The 20,027-nt window shown below is 57.0% G+C and overlaps 1 long non-coding RNA gene across 2 annotated transcripts; it reads left to right on the plus strand.

Moving 5' to 3' along the window:
- The first annotated feature begins 2,948 nt into the window (after window positions 1-2,948).
- On the plus strand, window positions 2,949-13,969 carry LOC128828805 (uncharacterized). 2 transcript variants are annotated; one of them, XR_008443238.1, is made up of 3 exons: window positions 2,949-3,065; window positions 12,240-12,363; window positions 13,857-13,969. It is a non-coding gene; the product is annotated as an uncharacterized LOC128828805 (long non-coding RNA). The 2 variants fall into 2 exon arrangements; XR_008443239.1 differs by lacking the exon at window positions 2,949-3,065 and adding an exon at window positions 7,924-8,008.
- Window positions 13,970-20,027: the final 6,058 nt, after the last annotated feature.

Below are 20,027 nucleotides of genomic sequence, written 5' to 3' on the forward strand. Positions count from 1 at the left end.
ATGGGGGCTGAGGGGGATGTCGGGGCACTAGGGAGCGGGTGGGGGAGGGGGGAGCTGAGGGGGATGTCTGGGCACTAGGGAGCGGGTGGGGGAGGGGATGGGGGGGCTGAGGGGGATGTCGGGGCACTAGGGAGCGGGTGGGGGAGGGGAGGGGGGGCTGAGGGGATGTCGGGGCACTAGGGAGCGGGTGGGGGAGGGGGAGCTGAGGGGGATGTCGGGGCACTAGGGAGCGGGTGGGGGAGGGGAGGGGGAGCTGAGGGAGATGTCGGGGCACTAGGGAGCGGGTGGGGGAGGGGATGGGGGCTGAGGGGGATGTCGGGGCACTAGGGAGCGGGTGGGGGAGGGGAGGGGGAGCTGAGGGGGATGCCGGGGCACTAGGGAGTGGGTGGGGGAGGGGAAGGGGCTGAGGGGGATGTCGGAGCACTAGGGAGCGGGTGGGGGAGGGGATGGGGGTGAGGGGGATGTCGGGGCACTAGGGAGCGGGTGGGGGAGGGGATGGGAGCTGAGGGGGATGTCGGGGCACTAGGGAGCGGGTGGGGGAGGGGGGCTGAGGGGGAGGTCGGGGCACTAGGGAGCGGGTGGGGGAGGGGATGGGGGGGCTGAGGGGGATGTCGGGGTACTAGGGAGCGGTGGGGGAGGGGATGGGGGGGCTGAGGGGGATGTCGGGGCACTAGGGAGCGGGTGGGGGAGGGGATGGGGGCTGAGGGGGATGTCGGGGCACTAGGGAGCGGGTGGGGGAGGGGAGGGGGGCTGAGGGGGATGTCGGGGCACTAGGGAGCGGGTGGGGGAGGGGAGGGGGGCTGAGGGGGATGTCTGGGCACTAGGGAGCGGGTGGGGGAGGGGATGGGGGTGAGGGGGATGTCGGGGCACTAGGGAGCGGGTGGGGGAGGGGATGGGGGCTGAGGGGGATGTCGGGGCACTAGGGAGCGGGTGGGGGAGGGGATGGGAGCTGAGGGGGATGTCGGGGCACTAGGGAGCGGGTGGGGGAGGGGATGGGGGTGAGGGGGATGTCGGGGCACTAGGGAGCGGGTGGGGAGGGGATGGGGGCTGAGGGGGATGTCGGGGCACTAGGGAGCGGGTGGGGGAGGGGATGGGGGCTGAGGGGGATGTCGGGGCACTAGAGAGCGGGTGGGGGAGGGGATGGGGGCTGAGGGGGATGTCTGGGCACTAGGGAGCGGGTGGGGGAGGGGATGGGAGCTGAGGGGGATGTCTGGGCACTAGGGAGCGGGTGGGGGAGGGGATGGGGGTGAGGGGGATGTCGGGGCACTAGGGAGCGGGTGGGGGAGGGGATGGGGGCTGAGGGGGATGTCGGGGCACTAGGGAGCGGGTGGGGGAGGGGAGGGGGAGCTGAGGGAGATGTCGGGGCACTAGGGAGCGGGTGGGGGAGGGGAGGGGGAGCTGAGGGGGATGTCGGGGCACTAGGGAGCGGGTGGGGGAGGGGATGGGGGCTGAGGGGGATGTCGGGGCACTAGGGAGCGGGTGGGGGAGGGGAGGGGGAGCTGAGGGGGATGTCGGGGCACTAGGGAGCGGGTGGGGGAGGGGAGGGGGAGCTGAGGGGGATGTCGGGGCACTAGGGAGCGGGTGGGGGAGGGGATGGGGCTGAGGGGGATGTCGGGGCACTAGGGAGCGGGTGGGGGAGGGGATGGGAGCTGAGGGAGATGTCGGGGCACTAGGGAGCGGGTGGGGGAGGGGATGGGGGCTGAGGGGGATGTCGGGGCACTAGGGAGCGGGTGGGGGAGGGGAGGGGGAGCTGAGGGGGATGTCGGGGCACTAGGGAGCGGGTGGGGGAGGGGAGGGGGAGCTGAGGGGGATGTCGGGGCACTAGGGAGCGGGTGGGGGAGGGGGGCTGAGGGGGAGGTCGGGGCACTAGGGAGCGGGTGGGGGAGGGGATGGGGGGGCTGAGGGGGATGTCGGGGTACTAGGGAGCGGGTGGGGGAGGGGATGGGGGGGCTGAGGGGGATGTCGGGGCACTAGGGAGCGGGTGGGGGAGGGGATGGGGGCTGAGGGGGATGTCGGGGCACTAGGGAGCGGGTGGGGGAGGTGATGGGGGCTGAGGGGGATGTCGGGGCACTAGGGAGCGGGTGGGGGAGGGGAGGGGGGCTGAGGGGGATGTCGGGGCACTAGGGTGCGGGAGGGGAGGGGGGCTGAGGGGGATGTCGGGGCGCTAGGGAGCGGGTGGGGGAGGGGAGGGGGGAGCTGAGGGGGATGTCGGGGCACTAGGGAGCGGGTGGGGGAGGGGATGGGGGGCTGAGGGGATGTCGGGGCACTAGGGAGCGGGTGGGGGAGGGGGGAGATGAGGGGGATGTCGGGGCACTAGGGAGCGGGTGGGGGAGGGGATGGGGGCTGAGGGGGATGTCGGGGCACTAGGGAGCGGGTGGGGGAGGGGGGAGCTGAGGGGGATGCCGGGGCACTAGGGAGCGGGTGGGGGAGGGGATGGGGGCTGAGGGGGATGTCGGGGCACTAGGGAGGGGGTGGGGGAGGGGATGGGGGCTGAGGGGGAGGTCGGGGCACTAGGGAGGGGGTGGGGGAGGGGATGGGGGCTGAGGGGGATGTCGGGGCACTAGGGAGCGGGTGGGGGAGGGGGGAGCTGAGGGGGATGTCTGGGCACTAGGGAGCGGGTGGGGGAGGGGATGGGGGGGCTGAGGGGGATGTCGGGGCACTAGGGAGCGGGTGGGGGAGGGGAGGGGGGGCTGAGGGGGATGTCGGGGCACTAGGGAGCGGGAGGGGAGGGGGGCTGAGGGGGATGTCGGGGCACTAGGGAGCGGGAGGGGAGGGGGGCTGAGGGGGATGTCGGGGCACTAGGGAGCGGGTGGGGGAGGGGAGGGGGGCTGAGGGGCCCCACGGGCGCAGACTCAGCCGCGGGGGCGGGGCCGGGCTCCTTGTGGCGCGAGGGCAACACGTGACTGAGAACAGCAGACACTCGCTGGGAGGGAGGAGGAATCCCACAATGCACCGGGGCTGGCAGAAGCCGCACGAAACGGCCCCACCCACCTTCTGGCGCCTCTGACCTTCTCCTAATGGCGTCCTGTGCGCCGCACTCACTTCCGCTTCCGGCCTCAGCCTAGGTAGAGGAGTTTCAGGGTCGGGGGCGCTAGGGAGGCGAAAGGAGCTCGCAGTGGGCGGGGCATGTTGCGGCTGGGGGGCGGGGCAGAGCGGGTCGGGGCTGGGGGCGGGGCAGAGCGGGTCGGAGCAGGGGCGGGGCGGGATACGGTCTGGGGGCGGGGCCGAGCGGAGCAGGGCGGGGCTGGGGGCGTGGCAGAGCGGGTCAGGGTTGGGGGCGGGGCCGAGCGGAGCAGTGCGGGTCTGGGGGCGGGGCGGAGCGGGTCGGGGTTGGGGGCGGGGCCGAGCGGAGCAGTGCGGGGCTGGGGGCGGGGCGGAGCGGGTCGGAGCAGGGCTGTGCTGGGGGCGGGGTCGGAGCAGGGGCGGGGCGGGGTACGGGGTCGGAGCAGGGGCGGGTCGGGGTCGGGGTGGGGGCGGGGCCGAGCGGAGCAGGGCGGGGCTGGGGGCGGGGCCGAGCGCGGTGCCCGCGCCCCGCGGAGGTTGGTCCGGCTCCGCACACCCAGGGGCGTCCCGCCCCGCCCGGCTTGGCTCGGCTCGGGGGCCCCGGGGCGCTCAGTCGCGGTGCCCGGTCCGGTCTAAGTGGCACTTTCAGCCCCAGGACATCGCTGCCCGGCCCGTCGCTGGGCTCGGTCCCGGTCCCCCGCTGCCCCCGGGGCCGGGGCGCTCACGGGGGACAGAGCATCCGCTTCTCCCCGAGCCGCTCCGCCCGGCCCCGGGACACAGAGCTCCCTGGGCTGCTTCTCTCCCGTCAGCTCAGCCCTGCTCAGGCAGCTCCAGCTCCCCCGGCCTCCTGACTGCCCCACCGCCCCCAGTCCCCCTCCCCTCCACTGCGCCCCCAAACTTCCACCCGCCCTCCGCTCCACTGCGCCCCCAAACTTCCACCCCCCCTCCCCTCACCTCCACTGCGCCCCCAAACTTCCACCCGCCCTCCCCTCATCTCCACTGCGCCCCCAAACTTCCACCCGCCCCCCTCCACTGCGCCCACAAACTTCCACCCGCCCCCCGCCCTCACCTCCACTGCCCCCACAAACTTCCACCCGCCCCCGCCCTCACCTCCACTGCCCCCACAAACTTCCACCTGCCCCCGCCCTCACCTCCACTGCCCCCACAAACTTCCACCCGCCCCCCTCACCTCCACTGCGCCCACAAACTTCCACCTGCCCCCCTCACCTCCACTGCGCCCACAAACTTCCACCCGCCCCCGCCCTCAACCTCACCCCCACTGTCCCCACAAACTTCCACCCGCACCCCCGCCCTCACCCTCACCTCCACTGCCCCCACAAACTTCCACCCGCCCCCGCCCTCACCTCCACTGCCCCCACAAACTTCCACCCGCCCCCGCCCTCACCTCCACTGCCCCCACAAACTTCCACCCGCCCCCGCCCTCACCTCCACTGCCCCCACAAACTTCCACCCGCCCCCCCCACCTCCACTGCACCCACAAACTTCCACCCGCCCCCCCTCACTCCCACTGCCCCCGCAAACTTCCACCCGCGCCCCCGCCCTCACCCTCACCTTCACCTCCACTGCCCCCACAGACTTCCACCCGCCCCCGCCCTCACCTCCACTGCGCCCACAAACTTCCACCCGCCCCCGTCCTCAACCTCACCCCCACTGCCCCCACAAACTTCCACCCGCGCCCCCGCCCTCACCCTCACCTCCACTGCCCCCACAAACTTCCACCCGCGCCCCCGCCCTCACCCTCACCTCCACTGCCCCCACAAACTTCCACCCGCGCCCCCGCCCTCACCTCCACTGCCCCCACAAACTTCCACCCGCCCCCGCCCTCACCTCCACTGCGCCCACAAACTTCCACCCGCCCCCCCTCACCTCCACTGCCCCCACAAACTTCCACCCGCCCCCGCCCTCACCTCCACTGCCCCCACAAACTTCCACCCGCGCCCCCGCCCTCACCCTCACCCTCACCTCCACTGCCCCCACAAACTTCCACCCGCCCCCCTCACCTCCACTGCGCCCACAAACTTCCACCCGCCCCCCCTCACCTCCACTGCGCCCACAAACTTCCACCCGCCCCCGCCCTCACCCTCACCTCCACTGCCCCCACAAACTTCCACCCGCGCCCCCGCCCTCATCTCCACTGCCCTCACCTCCACTGCCCCCACAAACTTCCACCCGCCCCCGCCCTCACCTCCACTGCGCCCACAAACTTCCACCCGCCCCCCCCACCTCCACTGCGCCCACAAACTTCCACCCGCCCCCACCCTCACCTCCACTGCCCCCACAAACTTCCACCCGCCCCCGCCCTCACCTCCACTGCCCCCACAAACTTCCACCCGCCCCTGCCCTCACCTCCACTGCCCTCACAAACTTCCACCCGCCCCCCTCACCTCCACTGCGCCCACAAACTTCCACCCGCCCCCCTCACCTCCACTGCGCCCACAAACTTCCACCCGCCCCCCCTCACCTCCACTGCGCCCACAAACTTCCACCCGCCCCCGCCCTCACCCTCACCTCCACTGCCCCCACAAACTTCCACCCGCGCCCCCCGCCCTCACCCTCACCCTCACCTCCACTGCCCCCACAAACTTCCACCCGCGCCCCCGCCCTCACCTCCACTGCCCCCACAAACTTCCACCCGCCCCTGCCCTCACCTCCACTGCCCCCACAAATTTCCACCCACCCCCACACACTCACCTCCATTGCGCCCCATAAACTTCCACCCACGGCCACCCCACCCACACACACACACTCCTCCCCCACTCCCCAACACACCCATACATACTCTCCCCCAACACACACACACAAACTCCACTCCCCCACAACCTCCCTCCCCCATGCACACACACACTGCTGTGGACTGTAGTGTCACTGTTCAGCAATGTCAGTTGGTCGTGTTACTGACGGCTACTTTAAAAGGTGAGTTAAAAATCTCACTTTTACCGTACTCTGGGCAGCTGCAGGAAGTTTTGTTTAAATTGTAGGATTCTTTTAGTAAAATCAGTTTCTCCCACAAACTTCCACCCGCCCCCCCGCCCTCACCTCCACTGCCCCCACAAACTTCCACCCGCCCCCGCCCTCACCTCCACTGCCCCCACAAACTTCCACCTGCCCCCGCCCTCACCTCCACTGCCCCCACAAACTTCCACCCGCCCCCCTCACCTCCACTGCGCCCACAAACTTCCACCTGCCCCCCTCACCTCCACTGCGCCCACAAACTTCCACCCGCCCCCGCCCTCAACCTCACCCCCACTGTCCCCACAAACTTCCACCCGCACCCCCGCCCTCACCCTCACCTCCACTGCCCCCACAAACTTCCACCCGCGCCCCCACCCTCACCTCCACTGCCCCCACAAACTTCCACCCGCCCCCGCCCTCACCTCCACTGCCCCCACAAACTTCCACCCGCCCCCGCCCTCACCTCCACTGCCCCCACAAACTTCCACCCGCCCCCGCCCTCACCTCCACTGCCCCCACAAACTTCCACCCGCCCCCCCCACCTCCACTGCACCCACAAACTTCCACCCGCCCCCCCTCACTCCCACTGCCCCCGCAAACTTCCACCCGCGCCCCCGCCCTCACCCTCACCTTCACCTCCACTGCCCCCACAGACTTCCACCCGCCCCCGCCCTCACCTCCACTGCGCCCACAAACTTCCACCCGCCCCCGTCCTCAACCTCACCCCCACTGCCCCCACAAACTTCCACCCGCGCCCCCGCCCTCACCCTCACCTCCACTGCCCCCACAAACTTCCACCCGCGCCCCCGCCCTCACCCTCACCTCCACTGCCCCCACAAACTTCCACCCGCGCCCCCGCCCTCACCTCCACTGCCCCCACAAACTTCCACCCGCCCCCGCCCTCACCTCCACTGCGCCCACAAACTTCCACCCGCCCCCCCTCACCTCCACTGCGCCCACAAACTTCCACCCGCCCCCGCCCTCACCTCCACTGCCCCCACAAACTTCCACCCGCCCCCGCCCTCACCTCCACTGCCCCCACAAACTTCCACCCGCGCCCCCGCCCTCACCCTCACCCTCACCTCCACTGCCCCCACAAACTTCCACCCGCCCCCCTCACCTCCACTGCGCCCACAAACTTCCACCCGCCCCCCCTCACCTCCACTGCGCCCACAAACTTCCACCCGCCCCCGCCCTCACCCTCACCTCCACTGCCCCCACAAACTTCCACCCGCGCCCCCGCCCTCATCTCCACTGCCCTCACCTCCACTGCCCCCACAAACTTCCACCCGCCCCCGCCCTCACCTCCACTGCGCCCACAAACTTCCACCCGCCCCCCCCACCTCCACTGCGCCCACAAACTTCCACCCGCCCCCACCCTCACCTCCACTGCCCCCACAAACTTCCACCCGCCCCCGCCCTCACCTCCACTGCCCCCACAAACTTCCACCCGCCCCTGCCCTCACCTCCACTGCCCTCACAAACTTCCACCCGCCCCCCTCACCTCCACTGCGCCCACAAACTTCCACCCGCCCCCCTCACCTCCACTGCGCCCACAAACTTCCACCCGCCCCCCCTCACCTCCACTGCGCCCACAAACTTCCACCCGCCCCCGCCCTCACCCTCACCTCCACTGCCCCCACAAACTTCCACCCGCGCCCCCGCCCTCACCCTCACCCTCACCTCCACTGCCCCCACAAACTTCCACCCGCGCCCCCGCCCTCACCTCCACTGCCCCCACAAACTTCCACCCGCCCCTGCCCTCACCTCCACTGCCCCCACAAATTTCCACCCACCCCCACACACTCACCTCCATTGCGCCCCATAAACTTCCACCCACGGCCACCCCACCCACACACACACACTCCTCCCCCACTCCCCAACACACCCATACATACTCTCCCCCAACACACACACACAAACTCCACTCCCCCACAACCTCCCTCCCCCATGCACACACACACTGCTGTGGACTGTAGTGTCACTGTTCAGCAATGTCAGTTGGTCGTGTTACTGACGGCTACTTTAAAAGGTGAGTTAAAAATCTCACTTTTACCGTACTCTGGGCAGCTGCAGGAAGTTTTGTTTAAATTGTAGGATTCTTTTAGTAAAATCAGTTTCTCCCCTTGCAAGCCATTTCTGAACATTTGTGTGCATTTATAGTAAAGCTACTTAACTGTGGTCAGTGTATCAAACAATTGTGATTAACACAAAAACCAGAAAGACGGAATTAATTTTTAAGAAATGGAAAGGACAAAACTCAGAAAAAACTAAATTGGAAAATCCCCAATAATAAAAGAGATTTCATAGGGCCCTACATAGGCGTGTACCATCTTCCGAAACAACTCCCGGGGGTGGGGATGGGCTCAGGGCTCCAGGCTTGATCGATGGAGGGGGAGCTCTGGGTTTGGGACTCTGGTCTCTCACAACTGGGTAGAGACTCCAGGATCTGGGCTATAGCACCCAGGGCGGAGGCGGGGAGGGAGGACTCCGGGCTTGTGGTCCAAGCTCAAGCCACCAAGAGAGATGAAGGGAAGAGACCTGGTCTTCGGCTGCCATGTGGGGGAGATCAGGGCTCCAAGCTTCAGCCGCTGGGGAGGTGGAGGGGAGTGGGGGGGGGTCTGGGCTCTGTGACTCATCCACAGGAGGGCAGGGAGGGAGGTTGGGGCTCTGGACTTCAGCCACAAGACGGGTGAGGGGGTCAGTGCTCTGGGCTTCGGCCACTGGGGTGACAGCCCCTCCCCCAATGCACTGGCCCCCAGACCCTCTCACCTGCTCCACCAGAGCGAAACCCAGTCCAGCTCGTCCCGCTGCAGCTCGCAGACCCCTCAGTACAGCCCCACCTTCACCTGGTCTTGCTCAGGGCAGCTGTCAGGCTCCTTGAATTCAAAGTTTGTAAACTACTTTGTGACTCCCCAGGTACAATGTGATATATTCTGTCCATGCAAAGTATCAGTCCTTTGTCAGTCCCTCCCAGAAATCAAAATTCCTGTTGCTAATGGTACCAGCCTCTGTCTGTATGCCTGTGTGTGTGTGTGTATGCATAAGTTTATTGTGATGTCATGTGTGACAAGAGCAAAGACCGTTCTGGTTCAGCATTCTTGCCCTGCCTTCAGTCTGCCAACTTGCTTGGTTGACAACGACCAGTGAACCCAGGAGCTGATAGACGCGTACTATCCATCTGTCAACAACTTCTTGAATCAGCTATTTCCACAGGTTTTCGGAAGATGAGATTTTACAAAAGGTAATTCCCAGATTCTTTTCCTGCTCCTTAGATCACACATGACAGGTTGTTGCCTCCTTCATAGATTCATAGATTCTAGGACAGGAAGGGACCTCGAGAGGTCATTGAGTCCAGTCCCCTGCCCTCATGGCAGGACCAAATACTGTTTAGACCATGCTGGACCCTCTCCAACTTCTCCACATCTTCCTTGAAATGTGGTGCCCAGAACTGGACACAATACTCCAGTTGAGGCCTAACCAGCGCAGAGTAGAGCGCAAGAATGACTTTTCATGTCTTGCTCACAACACACCTGTTAATGCATCCCAGAATCAGGTTTGCTTTTTTGGCAACAGCATCACACTGTTGACTCATATTTAGCTTGTGGTCCACTATAACGCCTAGATCACTTTCAGCCGTACTCCTTCCTAGACAGTCTCTTCCCATTCTGTATGTGTGAAACTGATTGTTCCTTCCTAAGTGGAGCACTGTGCATTTGTCTTTGTTAACAGGTCATCCTATTTACCTCAGACCATTTCTCCAATTTGTCCATATCATTTTGAATTATGACCCTATCCTCCAAAGCAGTTGCAATCCCTCCCAGTTTGGTATCATCTGCAAATGTAATAAGCGTACTTTCTATGCCAATATCTAAGTCGTTGATGAAGATATTGAACAGAGCCGGTCCCAAAACAGACCCCTGCGGAACCCCGCTTGTTATACCTTTCCAGCAGGATTGGGAACCATTAATAACTACTCTCTGAGTACGGTTATCCAGCCAGTTATGCACCCACTTTATAGTAGTCCCATCTAAGTTGTATTTGCCTAGTTTATCGATAAGAATATCATGCGAGACCCTATCAAATGCCTTACTGAAGTCTAGGTATACCACATCCACCGCTTCTCCCTTATCCACAAGACTCGGTATCCTAGCAAAGAAAGCTATCAGATTGGTTTGACATGATTTGTTCTTCACAAATCCATGCTGGCTGTTCCCTATCACCTTACCACCTTCCAAGTGTTTGCAGATGATTTCCTTAATTACTTGCTCCATTATCTTCCCTGGCACAGAAGTTAAACTCACTGGTCTGTAGTTTCCTGGGTTGTTTTTATTTCCCTTTTTATAGATGGGCACTATATTTGCCCTTTTCCAGTCTTCTGGAATCTCTCCCGTCTCCCATGATTTTCCAAAGATAATAGCTAGAGGCTCAGATACCTCCTCTATTAGCTCCTTGAGTATTCTAGGATGCATTTCATCAGGCCCGGGTGACTTGCAGGCATCTAACTTTTCTAAGTGATTTTTAACTTGTTCTTTTTTTATTTTATCTGCTAAACCTACCCCCTTCCCATTAGCATTCACTATGTTAGGCATTCCTTCAGACTTCTCGGTGAAGACCGAAACAAAGAAGTCATTAAGCATCTCCGCCATTTCCAAGTTTCCTGTTACTGTTTCTTCCTCTTCACTAAGCAGTGGGCCTACCCTGTCTTTGGTCTTTCTCTTGCTTCTAATGTATTGATAAAAAGTCTTCTTGTTTCCCTTTATTCCCGTAGCTAGTTTGAGCTCATTTTGTGCCTTTGCCTTTCTAATCTTGCCCCTGCATTCCTGTGTTGTTTGCCAATATTCATCCTTTGTAATCTGTCCCAGTTTCCATTTTTTATATGACTGCTTTTTATTTTTTAGATCATGCAAGATCTCATGGTTAAGCCAAGGTGGTCTTTTGCCACATTTTCTATCTTTCCTAACCAGCGGAATAGCTTGCTTTTGGGCCCTTAATAGTGTCCCTTTGAAAAACTGCCAACTCTCTTCAGTTGTTTTTCCCCTCAGTCTTGATTCCCATGGGACCTTACCTATCAGCTCTCTGAGCTTACCAAAATCTGCCTTCCTGAAATCCATTGTCTCTATTTTGCTGTTCTCCCTTCTACCCTTCCTTAGAATTGCAAACTCTATGATTTCATGATCACTTTCACCCAGGCTGCCTTCTACTTTCAAATTCTCAACGAGTTCCTCCCTATTTGTTAAAATCAAGTCTAGAACAGCTTCCCCCCTAGTAGCTTTTTCAACCTTCTGAAATAAAAAGTTGTCTCCAATGCAGTCCAGGAATTTGTTGGATAGTCTGTGCCCCGCTGTGTTATTTTCCCAACATATATCCGGATAGTTGAAGTCCCCCATCAGCACCAAATCTTGGGCTTTGGATGATTTTGTTAGTTGCTTAAAAAAAGCCTCATCCACCTCTTCCACCTGGTTAGGTGGCCTGTAGTAGACTCCTAGCATGACATCTCCCTTGTTTTTTACCCCTTTTAGCCTAACCCAGAGACTCTCAACACTTCCGTCTCCTATGTCCATCTCTACCTCAGTCCAAGTGTGTACGTTTTTAATATACAAGGCAACACCTCCTCCCTTTTTCCCCTGTCTATCCTTCCTGAGCAAGCTGTACCCATCCACACCAACATTCCAATCGTGTATTATCCCACCAAGTTTCAGTGATGCCAACAATGTCATAGTTGTATTTATTTATTAGCACTTCCAGTTCTTCCTGCTTATTCCCCATACTTCTCGCATTTGTATATAGGCATCTAAGATACTGGTTTGATCTTTCCTCCCAGTTTTGTCCTGACCCTCCTTTCCCTCTGACAATATAGCCCACACTCCCTCTCGTTTTTGACCCATCTCCCTAGTCTCCATGTTCCCCACTTACCTGTGGGCTTTGCTTTCCTGTCCCCGTCGAACCTAGTTTAAAGCCCTCCTCGCTAGGTTAGCCAGTCTGTGTCCAAAGGTACTAATAACTTGAGCTGTGGTTTGGAGGTGGAACAGCTGTCAAGGGCACTGAGGGGGAGATAGCAGGAGCTCATCCTTCAAGGAGGGGGGTTGGCACTGGAGGTTACTAGAAAGGACAAGAAGACTCCATTCTGGGGTTCAGGAGGTGAATTTATCCCTCAATGGTGGGCAGGTGATGGGTGGAAGTAGTGCTGGTTCCAGGTGCCCTTAATTCCCGCTGATTCCTCGGGGCGTTTGAGTCTCTGACAGGTTCTCGTTCCCTTGCAGCAGGAGGACGTCACGGCCAAAGTGATGCACCAGCTCCGCATCATCCGGCACTTGCGCCAGATTCCTGAGACACTGCAGGGGCTGTGCCTCTGAGGCCATCAGCAACTCCCGCTCCCTGCTGCAGGTACTGCTCTGGCTCACTGTAAATGGGGAGCTAGTGGAAGGGGAAATGGAGCCCCATGGCACTCACTAAAAGGGAAAGTGGTGGATTCTCCATCTCTTGATGTCATTGAAGGAAGACTAGATGCCTTTCTGGAATGTGTGTGCCCAAAAAGTAACTATTATACTATACAGCAAGCCTATGATATGCAAGGGGTTAGATGAGATGCTCTAAAGGTCTCTTGTGGCCATAAAGTCCCCTAATTTTGGAAACACTGAGTGTAGCATTGGGAGCAGCCTCTGATGTTTTACCGTCTAGCCGGCTTGCTTCCTAGAATGAACAGGCATTGAGTGGGGTGATCCACAGAGAGTAGCTCAAACCTTCAAAGTGTCAGGCCAGCAGCAGGACATTAGCACTTCCGGGGAAGGGTGGGTGTGGCAGTGATATCACAAAGGCCTTTTGCAGGACGTCAGCCTATTGGTCAAAGGTGTTAGGGAGGTGGTGACCTCAGAGAGAGATGCTGACATCAGCCTGGCAGGACAGGAGCACAGGGCCAGGGAAACCTCAGAGACCCCTGTGGCTTTGCTTCAGCAAGTCTCCTTCTCGAGGTCTCTCTTTGAGGACTGAGAGAGTGTTAGGGTTGACGTACGTGAGTGTGAGCAGGAGCCTCTTTCGAGTTTTCTCCTTCCCTTTTACTGATTTTACTAGAAAACAGACGTCTCTTTTTAGAAGGTAAGAGCCTCCAAGAGGTTTTGGAACCTGCTCAGTCTGATCCATCTGGTGCCAGCTGAATTCTAGGCATGGAAAACAGTAGTTTAAGATGGCAGAATTTTATTCCCTCCCTGGGATTTTGTCCCGTAGAATCACTGGGGACATTAGGGTTTGTCCTTTTCGTTTTACCTTTTCCTCCATCCCTCCTTCCTTTCTCTTCATCTCTTACTTCTTTTGTCCTTTCTCCTGTTCCCCTTTCACCACCAGGAGTGGTGTTTGTGTGTGTTTGTGTGTGTGTTGCTGGGGGTGCTCTTCACCTCCCCTTGTGAGGAGTTCATCCAAAATTGTATGGTTGAAATAGTGCTTGGACTCCACTGACACTAGATGCTGCCATCCTGTGGCTTAGCATTAGTGTCTGGGATGACTTCAGACAATATATCAACCTCCCCGCAACGCACTTCACTGCTGGCAGAATCCCTCCTGCCCCCCCTGCTAGATCCGCCTCCCTGCCCAACCTGGGTGGGGGTGGAGAAGAGGGTTCTGATAACTTGAGCTGTGGTTTGGAGGTGGAACAGCTGTCAAGGGCACTGAGGGGGAGGTAGCAGGAGCTCATCCTTCAAGGAGGGGGGTTGGCACTGGAGGTTACTAGAAAGGACAAGAAGACTCCATTCTGGGGTTCAGGAGGTGAATTCATGCCTCAGTGGTGGGCAGGTGCTGAGTGGAAATACTGCTGGTTCCAGGTGCCCTTAATTCCCCCTGATTCCTCAGGGCGTTTGAGTCTCTGACAGGTTCTTGTTCCCTTGCAGGAGGAGGACGTCACGACCAAAGTGATGCACCCGCATCATCCGCCACTTGCGCCAGGTGCCTGAGACGGTGCAGGGGCTGCGCCTCTCAGGCCTTCAGCAACTCCCGCTCCCTGCTGCAGGTACTGCTCTGTCTCCCTGTAAATGGCGAGCTAGTGGAAGGGGAAATGGAGCCCCCTGGCACTCACTAAAAGGGAAAGTGGTGGATTCTCCATCTCTTGATGTCATTGAAGGAAGACTAGATGCCTTTCTGGAATGTGTGTGCCCAAAAAGTAACTATTATACTATACAGCAAGCCTATGATATGCAAGGGGTTAGATGAGATGCTCTAAAGGTCTCTTGTGGCCATAAAGTCCCCTAATTTTGGAAACACTGAGTGTAGCATTGGGAGCAGCCTCTGATGTTTTACTGTCTAGCCGGCTTGCTTCGTAGAATGAAGAGGCATTGAGTGGGGTGATCCACAGAGAGTAGCTCAAACCTTCAAAGTGTCAGGCCAGCAGCAGGACATTAGCTTTTCCGGGGATGGGTGGGTGCGGCAGTGACATCACAAAGGCCTTTTGCAGGAGCTCAACCTATTGGTCAAAGGTGTTAGGGAGGTGATTACCTCAGAGAGAGATGCTGACATCAGCCAGGCAGGACAGGGGCGCAGGGCCAGGGAAACCTCAGAGACCCTTGTGGCTTTGCTTCAGCAAGTCTCCTTCTCGAGGTCTCTCTTTGAGGACTGAGAGAGTATTAGGGTTCACATATGTGAGTGCGAGCAGGAGCCTCTTTCGAGTTTTCTCCTTTCCAAAGAAAGAAGAAGTGGGACCGCTGAAGACTATAGCTGGAGAGGAGATTAAAGATAATCTAGGCATGGCGCAATATCTCAATGAATATTTTGCATCGGTGTTTAATAAGGCCAATGAAGGTATTAGGGATACTAGCACCGTTACAGAGGGGCATACAGGATCGGGGATTACCGCATCCGAGGTGGAAACAAAACTAGAACGCTTTAATGGGACTAAGTTGGGTGGACCGGACGATCTTCATCCGAGAATATTGAAGGGATTGGCGCGGGAAATAGCAGGCCCATTAGCGATTATATTTAATGAATCTGTAAACTCGGGGGTGGTCCCGTTAGACTGGAGAATAGCCAATGTGGTTCCTATTTTCAAGAAAGGGAAAAAAAGTGACCCGGGTAACTATAGGCCTGTTAGTTTAACATCAGTAGTGTGCAAGGTGCTGGAGAAGATTCTGAAAGAGAAACTAGTTGAGGACCTTGAGGTTATTGGCAAATGCGATACATTACAGCATGGTTTTACGAAGGGCAGATCGTGCCAAACGAATCTGATCTCCTTCTTTGAGAAAGTAACGGACTTATTAGATAAGGGAAATGCGGTGGACCTAATATACCTGGATTTCAGTAAAGCGTTTGATACAGTACCCCATAAGGAATTATTGGTTAAAATGAAAAACATGGGGATCGATATGAAAATCCAGAGGTGGATAAGGAATTGGTTAATGGGGAGAATGCAGCGGGTCGTATTAAAGGGTGAATTGTCGGGTTGGAGGGAGGTTACTAGTGGAGTGCCTCAAGGTTCGGTTTTGGGACCCATTTTATTTAATCTATTTATAACTGACCTCGGGACAGATTGCAAGAGTGGGCTGATAAAGTTTGCGGATGATATGAAGGTGGGAGGAGTTGCAAACTCGGAGGAGGATAGGGATATTCTGCAGGGAGACTTGAATGAGCTTGTGAATTGGAGTATCAGAAATAGGATGAAATTTAATAGTGAAAAGTGTAAGGTGATGCACTTGGGGATGAATAATAACAATTTTAGTTACAAGATGGGGACGCATTGGTTAGAAGTAACGGAAGAGGAGAAGGACCTAGGGGTCCTTGTGGACCGCAGGATGACTATGAGTCGACAATGTGACGTGGCGGTGAAAAAAGCCAATGCGGTCTTGGGATGTATTAGGCGAGGTATATCTAGTAGGGATAGAGAGGTCCTGCTTCCGTTGTATAAGGCGCTGGTGAGACCTCAGTTGGAGTACTGTGTGCAGTTCTGGTCTCCCATGTTTAAAAAAGATGAACTCAAACTGGAATGGGTGCAGAGAAGGGCAACTAAGATGATCAGAGGAATGGAAAACCTGTCGTATGAAAAGAGATTAGAGGAGCTTGGGTTGTTTAGTCTGACAAAGCGAAGGCTGAGGGGGGATATGATTGCTATCTTCAAATATATCAGAGGGGTTAATACAAGGGAGGGAGAGGAATTATTCCAGCTTAGTACTAATGTGGACACGAGAACGAATGGATATAAACTGGCCGGGGGGAAGTTCAGGCTTGAAATTAGACGAAGGTTTCTGACCGTCAGAGGGGTGAAATATTGGAACGGCCTTCCGAGGGAAACGGTGGGGGCGACGGACCTGTCTGGTTTTAAGATTAAGTTGGATAAGTTTATGGAGGGAATGGTTTAATGGTAAAACATAGTAGCCAAGGAAAACCAAGCAATGGTACATGAATAGCATAATGGCCAACAAGGGTGAGGCTAGAGACTCTTGCCTATATGCTCGGGGTATTACTGATCGCCATATTTGGGGTTGGGAAGGAATTTTCCTCCAGGGAAGATTGGCTGAGTCTCTGGAGGTTTTTCGCCTTCCTCCGCAGCATGGGGCAGGGATCACTAGCAGCAGGGTCTCAGCCGACTGAAGTCACTAAAACACAGGATTGGGGACTTCAACGGCAGAGTCCAGGGAAGGGTCTTGCGGCCTGCAGCATGCAGGGGGTCAGACCAGATGATCATAATGGTCCCTTCTGACCTTAAAGTCTATGAATCTATGAGTCTATGAGTCCTTTCCTTTTACTGATTTTACTTGAAAACAGACGTCCCTGTTAGAATCAGAGAATCATAGAATATCAGAGTTGGAAGGGACCTCAAGAGGTCATCTAGTCCAACCCCCTGCTCAAAGCAGGACCAATTCCCAGCTAAATCATCCCAGCCAGGGCTTTGTCAAGCCGGGCCTTAAAAACCTCCAAGGAAGGAGATTCCACCACCTCCCTAGGTAACGCATTCCAGTGTTTCACCACCCTCCTAGTGAAATAGTTTTTCCTGATATCTAACCTGGACCTCCCCCACTGCAACTTGAGATCATTGCTCCTTGTTCTGTCATCTGCCACCACTGAGAACGGCCGAGCTCCATCCTCTTTGGAACCCCCCTTCAGGTAGTTGAAGGCTGCTATCAAATCCCCCCTCATTCTTCTCTTATGGAGACTAAACAATCCCAGTTCCCTCAGCCTCTCCTCATAAGTCATGTGCTCCAGACCCCTAATCATTTTTGTTGCCCTCCGCTGGACTCTTTCCAATTTTTCCACATCCTTCTTGTAGTGTGGGGCCCAAAACTGGACACAGTATTCCAGATGAGGCCTCACCAATGTCGAATAAAGGGGAACGATCACGTTCCTCGATCTGCTGGCAATGCCCCTACTTATACAGCCCAAAATGCCGTTAGCCTTCTTGGCAACAAGAGCACACTGTTGACTCATATCCAGTTTCTCGTCCACTGTGACCTCTAGGTCCTTTTCTGCAGAACTGCTACCTAGCCATTCGGTCCCTAGTCTGTAGCAGTGCATGGGATTCTTCCGTCCTAAGTGCAGGACTCTGCACTTGTCCTTGTTGAACCTCATCAGGTTTTTTTCGGCCCAATCCTCTAATTTGTCTAGGTCCCTCTGTATCCGATCCCTACCCTCTAGTGTATCTACCACGCCTCCTAGATTAGTGTCATCTGCAAACTTGCTGAGAGTGCAGTCCACACCATCCTCCAGATCATGAATAAAGATATTAAAGAAAACCGGCCCCAGGACCGACCCTTGGGGCACTCCGCTTGAAACCGGCTGCCAACTAGACCTGGAGCCATTGATCACTACCCGTTGAGCCCAACGATCTATCCAGCTTTCTATCCAGCTTACAGTCCATTCATCCAGCCCATACTTCTTTAACTTGGCGGCAAGAATACTGTGGGAGACCGTATCAAAAGCTTTGCAAAAGTCAAGGAATAACACATCCACTGCTTTCCCCTCATCCACAGAGCCAGTTATCTCATCATAGAAGGCAATTAGTTTAGTCAGGCACGACTTCCCCTTCGTGAATCCATGGTGACTGTTCCTGATCACTTTCCTCTCCTCTAAATGTTTCAAAATTGATTCCTTGAGGACCTGCTCCATGATTTTTCCAGGGACTGAGGTGAGGCTGACTGGCCTATAGTTCCCCGGATCCTCCTTCTTCCCTTTTTTAAAGGTGGGCACGACATTCGCCTTTTTCCAGTCATCTGCGACCTCCCCCGATCGCCATGAGTTTTCAAAAATAATGGCTAATGGCTCTGCAATCTCACCCGCCAACTCCTTTAGCACCCTCGGATGCAGCGCACCCGGCCCCATGGACTTGTGCACGTCCAGTTTTTCTAAATAGTCCCGAACCACTTCTTTCTCCACAGAGGGCTGGTCACCTTCTCCCCATGCTGTACTGCCCAGTGCAGCAATCTGGGAGCTGACCTTGTGCGTGAAGACAGAGGCAAAAAAATCATTGAGTACATTAGCTTTTTCCACATCCTCGGTCACTAGGTTGCCTCCCTCATTCAGTAGGGGGCCCACACTTTCCTTGATTTTCTTCTTCTTGCTAAGATACCTGTAGAAACCCTTCTTGTTACTCTTAACATCTCTTGCTAACTGCAACTCCAAATGTGATTTGGCCTTCCTGATTTCACTCCTGCATGCCTGAGCAATATTTTTATACTCCTCCCTGGTCATTTGTCCAATCTTCCACTTCTTGTAAGCTTCTTTTTTGCGTTTAAGATCAGCAAGGATTTCACTGTTTAGCCAAGCTGGTCTCCTGCCATATTTACTATTCTTTCTACACATCGGGATGGTTTGTTCCTGCAACCGCAATAAGGATTCTTTAAAATACAGCCAGCTCTCCTGGACCCCTTTGCCCTTCATGTTATTCTCCCAGGGGATCCTGCCCATCTGTTCCCTGAGGGAGTCAAAGTCTGCTTTTCTGAAGTCCAGGGTCCGTATTCTGCTGCTCTCCTTTCTTCCTTGTGACAGGATCCTGAACTAGACCATCTCATGGCCACTGCCTCCCAGGTTCCCATCCACTTTTGCTTCCCTTACTAATTCTTCCCTGTTTGTGAGTAGCAGGTCAAGAAAATCTCTGCCCCTAGTTGGTTCCTCCAGCACTTGCACCAGGAAATTGTCCCCTACACTTTCCAAAAATTTCCTGGATTGTCTGTGCACCGCTGTATTGCTCTCCCAGCAGATACCAGGGTGATTAAAGACTCCCATGAGAACCAGGGCCTGCGATCTAGCAACTTCTGCTAGTTGCCAGAAGAAAGCCTCGTCCACCTCATCCCCCTGGTCTGGTGGTCTATAGCAGACTCCAACCACGACATCCCCCTTGTTGCTCACACTTCTCAACTTTATCCAGAGACTCTCAGGTTTTTCTGCAGTTTCATACCAGAGCTCTGAGCAGTCATACTCCTCTCTTACATACAACGCAACTCCCCCACCTTTTCTGCCCTGCCTGTCCTTCCTGAACAGTTTATATCCATCCATGACAGTACTCCAGTCGTGTGAGTTATCCCACCAAGTCTCTGTTATTCCAATCACATCATAGTTCCCTGACTGTGCCAGGACTTCCAGTTCTCCCAGCTTGTTTCCCAGGCTTCTTGCATTTGTGTATAGGCACTTAAGATAACTCATCGATCGTCCCTCTTTCTCAGCATGAGACAGGAGTCCTCCCCCCTTGCGCTCTCCTGCTTGTGCTTCCTCCCAGGATCCCATTTCCCCACTTACCTCAGGGCTTTGGTCTCCTTCCCCCGGTGAACCTAGTTTAAAGCCCTCCTCACTAGGTTAGCCAGCCTGCTGGCGAAGATGCTCTTCCCTCTCTTCGTTAGGTGGAGCCCGTCTCTGCCTAGCACTCCTCCTTCTTGGAACACCATCCCATGGTTGAAGAATCGAAAGCCTACTCTCCAACACCACCTGCGTAGCCATTGGTTGACTTCCACGATTCTACGGTCTCTACCCCGGCCTTTTCCTTGCACAGGGAGGATGGATGAGAACACCACTTGCGCCTCAAACTCCTTTATCCTTCTTCCCAGAGCCACGTAGTCTGCAGTGATCCACTCAAGGTCATTCTTGGC

Source organism: Malaclemys terrapin, chromosome 24 (genome assembly GCF_027887155.1).
Source record: "Malaclemys terrapin pileata isolate rMalTer1 chromosome 24, rMalTer1.hap1, whole genome shotgun sequence".
Lineage (NCBI taxonomy): Eukaryota > Metazoa > Chordata > Testudines > Emydidae > Malaclemys > Malaclemys terrapin.